Source organism: Mytilus galloprovincialis, chromosome 10 (assembly GCF_965363235.1).
Source record: "Mytilus galloprovincialis chromosome 10, xbMytGall1.hap1.1, whole genome shotgun sequence".
Classification (NCBI taxonomy): domain Eukaryota; kingdom Metazoa; phylum Mollusca; class Bivalvia; order Mytilida; family Mytilidae; genus Mytilus; species Mytilus galloprovincialis.
This window is the reverse complement of record NC_134847.1, coordinates 60,771,205-60,778,560: the sequence shown is the minus strand read 5'-3', so window position 1 is coordinate 60,778,560 and position 7,356 is coordinate 60,771,205. Positions and strand designations below refer to the sequence as shown.

At 31.0% G+C, this 7,356-nt stretch overlaps 1 long non-coding RNA gene across 1 annotated transcript; it reads right to left on the bottom strand.

Moving 5' to 3' along the window:
- Window positions 1-4,628: 4,628 nt before the first annotated feature.
- On the bottom strand, window positions 4,629-6,514 carry LOC143049264 (uncharacterized). Its single transcript, XR_012970153.1, has 3 exons — window positions 6,301-6,514; window positions 5,567-5,788; window positions 4,629-4,869 (listed from the first exon to the last, which is right to left on the bottom strand). It is a non-coding gene; the product is annotated as an uncharacterized LOC143049264 (long non-coding RNA).
- Between the last annotated feature and the right edge of the window lie 842 nt (window positions 6,515-7,356).

The following is a 7,356-nucleotide window of genomic DNA, read 5'->3' as shown; positions in this document are numbered from 1 at the left end:
TTTAAATTGAATCAATGCAGACAATATCATTAACTGATTTTCATTAGCTAGAAGATACATTTGTCTTTTAAAATACAACTGACATATAAGGATCGTAATGGTGCTATGTGGATAAATATATTGGTTTTCAAGAGCAAAATTGGCATCGTCATCCCTACAATGGCTTCCATTTCTACGATTGTGAAAATGAACTGGCGTAATGGGGAGTTAATTTTGACGAAGTAGAATCCTGATTGATTGAATATCTAATTACTACCACAATTTAATATTCATTAGTATTGTAATTTTCAATTCTTCAAAAATATTTATTTTTGGGAAATCTTTTTAGAAATTCAAATGTGATGTCACTTTAGAAATTCAAATGTGAAGTCACTGCGTTGATGGCTATGGCTAACTCGGCTGTGTATTTTCATGTGCTAGTTTGGGTTGTTTTATGCAATGTATCCGTTCTTATTCTGAAGTTAGTCACCACTTCAGTTTTATCATGTATATCTATTATATAGTCATTTTATAAAATTTACTGTTTGCAAAAGTATGAATTATTCTTAATATTAAGGATGTTCTTGGCCCAGGCATAAAACCCTAGCCGTATTGGTCGCAACGTTTTGGAACTTTTGGTCCTCTGTGCTCTTCAACTTTGTACTTTTTCGAACTTTTTTCATCTGAGCGTCACTGGTTACTATTGTCTGGATAAAATGCACGTCTGGCGTATTAAATTTTAAATCTGGTACCTTTTGTCAGCTATTATTCATGTGTTTCTCTGTCCTGTATGTTCTCTAATTTATGGTCTTGTTATGTGGTCATTTTAGTGTTATATTCAACATTGCCATAAAAGCGGGAGGTTTGGCATGCCACAAAACCGGGTTCAACCCACCATTTGTTTTTTAAATGTCCTGTACAAAGTCAGGAAAATGGCTATTGTTATATTATAGTTCGTTTCAGTGTGTGTTACATTTTAATGTTGTGTTTCTGTTGTGTCGTATTTCTCCTCTTATATTTAATGCGTTTCCCCATAGTTTTAGTTTGAAACCCGGATTTGTATTTTTGTCTCAATCGATTTATGAATTTTGAACAGCTGTATACTACTGTTGCCTTTATTTATAGCTGTAATTATGAATTCCGTTTTATTAATTTTTACCACCACAGTGACTATAAAATATAAATTAATTGAAGCCCAGTTATGTTTACACGACTGCCGTTAGCGTTTTAGAGCCTCCATATTGTTTACATGAGTTACAAAAGTAGTTCCGGCCATCCAATCAATCGAAGTGTAAACCGAGAATAAAAAGAGGAATTGATAAATCACAGTTAACTTTATGTAAGTCTGCAAATCATATAAGAACTATCACAAATTAAAAACCAATGGTTCAGAGAAAAGAATTTCCAATGTTTTATATAAAATTATTTAAAGCCAAATTAAGATTTAATTTCTGGTGTCAAACCATAGCTTACTTAAAATTAAATCAAAAGGTCAAAACCTAGAATGTAAAATTTATCTTTTCCTTCATGTCTAGGTCATAAAGCAAAGACATATGGTCTCTACTATGCATTGTTAATCAGATATATTACAAACATCTTATTCTAATCATTCGAGGGGAGAAAATTTCAAGAAAAATTTAACCGGTGTCAGTTCAAAAAGGTATAAATTGATCGATATCACAAACCAAATATATAAGCAACAATCTTTGGAAATAAAATTACATCTCAAGAATTGGAATAATCAGAACAAATTAAAAGTTCTTTCCACTATGTAAGACCTTATAGGGTTAAATAGATATACGTCATCAAGGACCACCCATTTAGTAAACATTTCATCCGTGGTTTCTAAGAATTTAAACTTTTCAGGTAATATATTTATCACTTATTTTCTTATTGCAATGAAATGCAGGGGTGATTTCCTATAACTCAAATGAATGTGAGTTTTTGTTTCCACCCTTTTTTGTATGATGCGTATTATTTTCTAATGGTTTCAAACCTCAAAAGACTCTTTTTGTTATTTTTGTCTTTTGCAATACTGGTTATTTCAAGCATCACTGTAAGTTTTGTAAAAATCAGTTCATTTGTTTGAGAGAAATTAAATATAATGTAAGACATCATCTTCAGCGATTGGAGCAATATGTCTGGGGGAAATCCAAATCACAGCCCATCAATTTTGATCCTTGTACCTTTGATAACAATTTAAAATATATTGTGGACCCATTAAAATGATTAATGATTACATTATCTATCTCATCTGCAAAACAGTTGAATATGGTACAGAAGGTGGCTCTAAGCTGGTATACACCGCATATTTACCTCTAAGTCCTTAATATAAGATCCCTATTGGTTTGTTTATACTTTAATATCCTAATAGTTTTAAGTTTTTAAGCTAACAAATCAAACACAATTTGGAGGTAAATATCACACATTTATGTTAGAAATGAGATGATCAATGAGATATGATCCAATTAAAAGCTATCTGACTCCATGGAGGTTTGTAAAAAGATTATTGTATAGTTCTTACAGAATTCCTCACAGCAAAGTTTTGTGTCATAAACCATTATAGGAAATACGGAGAAATAGGCAATAAAAGAACCGAAAACACACTGAGTATAGCTTGCTCTGACTACTTAGCTTCATGGAAGAGACCAACGTTAAAGCATTTTCCTCAAATGTGTTTTAGAAAATCTGTTAACTCTGAAAATTTAATATTTGTTATGTTTCAGTGAAATACACTTTTTTTTATAGTACATGCATAGTTAAAGGCGCATGTGCAGCTCACATCAAAACGGTAATGCCATCATTGTATTATCCCTGTTAGACATGGCAAAACTTTGTTAATTCACAAAATTCAAACAGAACTTATCTTTGTTTCGAATAAGACTAAAGTTTTATCCTGTCAAGTCCATCAGTGAATATTTTAAATAACATTTCATCGCATACAAGATAATAACCATAACCATACCCAATCAAATTTGCACCCTTATATTTTTCTAGTAACAAGCTAAAGTAACGAACTCACGTTAATTTCAAGTTTCAAAATTATGGATAAAAACACATAATTAAAAAAAGAAAGAGTGCTTTGAAACACCCAAGATATGTTTATGACATGTATTTCTACAATGAAAAGTTAATCTGTTATATGCAAAGGGCTTTCTGGTATTCGACCCTTTTTTGTATTAAACCGGATGTGACGTACCTAGATAGTGTCTTACACGTGGAATATCAGTTAATTTATCATAAATAATATGATTGAAATTGTGTACGCTAGACGCGCATTTCCTGAACTGAGGAATCATCAAAACAGAAAAACGACGTTAGTCAATATATGAGGCAGACTTAACTGTATCTGCTGAACTCTTTATTTCCAATTAGAAAGAAGAAAGATACTTAAATTTTTTGTACTCTAACAGATTTTTATTTTTTTAGCATTTAGATTTTACACACTGAGTAGAGGATGGTAAAAAAATCAATGAATTTTGCTGCACGAATTATGATCATTTAGTTTATTTTGTATACAAACAATCTAAACGTTAAGAGTAATGCAAACAGATTCAAACATACTTGTTACCGATAGATACGACTGTACCCAATCTGAATTAACGAAAACGCCTTCCTGCGTAACAAATACATTTAACGCAATATCAATGGCATATGTAGACAATAAAGACATCAAAACTTGAAATAATAGTAATTGAATAATCAGTAGTTAATAACATTAACATGTTGACAATTTGTGTTTCCTAAGTCGTGATCAAGCTTAAAATATTACAAATCCAAAACTTATACAAACGTTGAAAATAAGATACAATAAAAAAAAAGACATTTATCCAGACAATGATACTGCAGACTTCACAAAATATGACAAGTTAAAAATTGTCACAGGTCTAGTCTAGGATTAAATCCATTGGATGTTGGATGTGTATCGATTGATTTTTAATTTAGTTTTAGACGCATATTTTTTTTATAAGTTGTAAGTGGCTTTGAACTAGCTGTCAGTAACTGCGATAACTCTCAGATCTGTACTAAGTGTCTTTTTGTTGATGGGATATACAAGTACCCTGCCATGTCAACTCTGTGTAGCATTTCCATTTGTACCCATCTGATGAGTTAAGCCTTTTTCAACTGATTTTTATAGTTCGTTCTTATCTTGTATTGTTACAGGGTAGGGTTGGGATTCTTCTCACATGTTTAACCCCGCCACATTCTGTATGTATGTGCCTGACATAAGTAAAAAGCCTATAATTCAGTGGCTGTCGTTTGTTTATGTGTTACATATTTGTTTTCGTTCATTTTTTGTACATACATTAGGCCGTTAGTGTTTTCGTTTGAATTGTTTTACATTTTCATTTCGGGGCTTTGTATAGCTGACCATGCGGTATTGGCTTTGGTCATTGTTGAAGGCTGTACGGTGACCTATAGTTGTTAATTTCTGTATCATTTGGTCTCTTGTGAAGATATGTCTTTTTTTCGCAACCTACCAAATCTTCTTCTTTTTTTATAGTCAAGCTATTAACATAAATTCACAGAGTTCACTATAGATCTGAAATTGAAAGTTCCTAAATCGGCAAAACTAATTTCTTAATTTAGTCATTTACTCAAAAGGATTCTGACTCAGGCAAAGACAAAGGTGTTCATGAAACAATCAATGTCATCAATATTATTTAATATTCTAGATTTTTTGACGATACGCAAACACTTTGAGTTCTGCTAACTGCATAATAGAATTTTTCCTGTTTATAGACAGTTTCACATAGCGTCCAACCATTGCAGCTTTGCAGTCCAAGTTGAAATGTCCCCCTGTGCTTCCTGGACCTTTATAGTGAGTACATAAAGACATATTGTCCAGAGAAGGTCCTACAGTTACGTCCATATTCTTCAGATAAGAACCTTAAAGTACATACATGTTAAAGTTAGGTATAATAATGATATTGGTTCCAATTTTACTTGACCAGATTCTCATTTCAAAAATTACTATTTACAGTCAAAAACGGTATTTCTAATGGATAATGGAAATATTTTATTTCATTGAAATTTAGTCCGTTCCCGAATAAAAAGAATTTACATTATCAAATAAGAGCTTTGTCTAAATAAAAAAAAAATGCTATATCTTTAAAACTGTGGCTCCAATGCTGTGTTTGGCTTTACGCCCATTTACGTGTTTTTCAACGCGTTGTCAGTCAGTTTTCGACTGACAAGGTAATATACTCCTCTGGTATCTTTTTCCTCTCTCTGAAAACTGTCGAAATTATCAACGTAAATTGTTCATCAGCGAATCATTCTTTATAATAAAAAATGAAATTAAATTCAGTTTTGCAGATATTATAATGTTTATCTTCCAATGAGATTGTACAAATATGATAATGAACATTAGAAATAAAATCAATACATCTGTCATTATGTCAAAGACGTCATTAACTTTTGTAATGTTTAAAATGTTTGTGTAAGTATTATTTATCTATAGTAGGTTGGTACTATAAGTTTCTAAATACATTTTTGATGAAATTTTGAAATGATCTTTGTTACCATTTTAACGTCCTTAAAATAATTAAATGCTTTGGTTTAAAATTACACAGTTTGAACTTACCACAACAGTTTGTTCGGCTATACACTACAATCTGTTTAACTTTATACAGTTTGCCTAGATCTACCCACCAATACGGATTTTCTTCGGTTTTAGTGTGAGAAAAAGTCCCTGTATTACCATCAACGGCCAATTCAGCAGGATAATACTTCCCCTGATATAATGAACTTTGTTTAACTGATTTTCCTTCTGCAACTTCCTGAAGAGTTTCTACAAATTTTAGATCTGCAAAGTGTAATACAAACTTTTGATTAATATAATGGTAAACATTATATGACTTTAATGTACATGTATTTTTTAAAACAAAAATAAATTAAGGAATGTTGTTGACAAAACATACACTTCTTTGAAGTAAACTATGAAAAGACTGAAAATCGTAAATTCTAGCTCTGTATCTATAATAAGATCTTAACTTGAGAAATCAATAACAATAAGTCCATGTACAAACCGATAAGACAACGTTCAACTTGGTGTTTCCTTTACGTAATTATTTTATCGATATCCTACGTGAAGAAATTATAAATTCTAAAGCTTATTACGTTGACCGTAAAACACATGTTTGAAGAAACCTCAGTATTAGGTTTATAAAACAAAATGGTCAATTGTTTTGAAGCATACAAAGTCTGATGAATGCTTATTAAAAAAACTCAGTCATATCAACATTTAAATACCAATGTTCAACAAATCCATAAGTTAGAGCACGTTAAGAGATATGTTTTATGTACATACAATTATACCTTTAATGCATTCATTGTCTTTCCTCTGTTGAAGTAATGTCAAAATTTGTTCAAGCTGTGTAGTCATCTTTTGTTCCAAATTTTTAACAACATTTGAAACGCTCTTACAAAGATCAGTTTCGCCATCTTTATCAGAAACTATGATTTGATAAGCTGAAGACAAACCAAATAGAAGACAAAGAAGATACATAGTTGTTCTATTAAGTCCAATGAAATGTATTATGCAACTGGATAATGTAAGCAGGGATATTTAGAAATATATTTTACTTTAGAATCGATTTATGTTGTAATGTTATATCTTTAATTGTATTTTAAACATGCAAATTTGGTATTAACCTTTAATTTTTGCAATCGACAAACATTTGCAGACCATAGCATTTCTGCGTTTTGGCAAACATAGTAATAGATATGCCAAAGAATCTATATTTTTCGCTCACTATTTTTGTACATTAAAACTGTCACAATCTTTCAAATATTTAGTTACCAAATGGTGATGATGCTTGCATACAGCATGCATATATATAGTAAATATACAACACACTGGCCACAATCCACAATCCTAGCTAAAGCTGACGTGGAAAAGCATCACAAAAATAACGATACCTACTGTAGTTTTTAAGGTTTAATCCAACATTTTTTTACATAAAAAAATGCCTGTACCAAAACAAGAATATGTCAGTTGTTATCAATTTGTTTAATGTGTTTGGGTATTTGATTTTGCCCTTTGATTAGGGATTGTCCGTCTTGAAATTTCCTCGGAGTTAGTTTTTTTTGCCATTTTACTTATTAATTAATTTACAAAGTTATCTTGGGCGCTGGATCGGAAAAGACGGTATTGTCACAATGTAACAGAAACAGGGTTTTATGGTAGATCATAAGTATAAACTATTTAAGACAAAAAAAAATTTAATTTGCCAAAATGAAGATTTTACTTTGCTCTTCTGAAAAATATAATAAAAAGTTATAGTCTCCATGCTATTTTTCAAGCTATGAGTCGTTGAAAATCGCCTCAATTTGTTTAGAATGTCCATGAAAAAACACATTTGTGTTCATAAA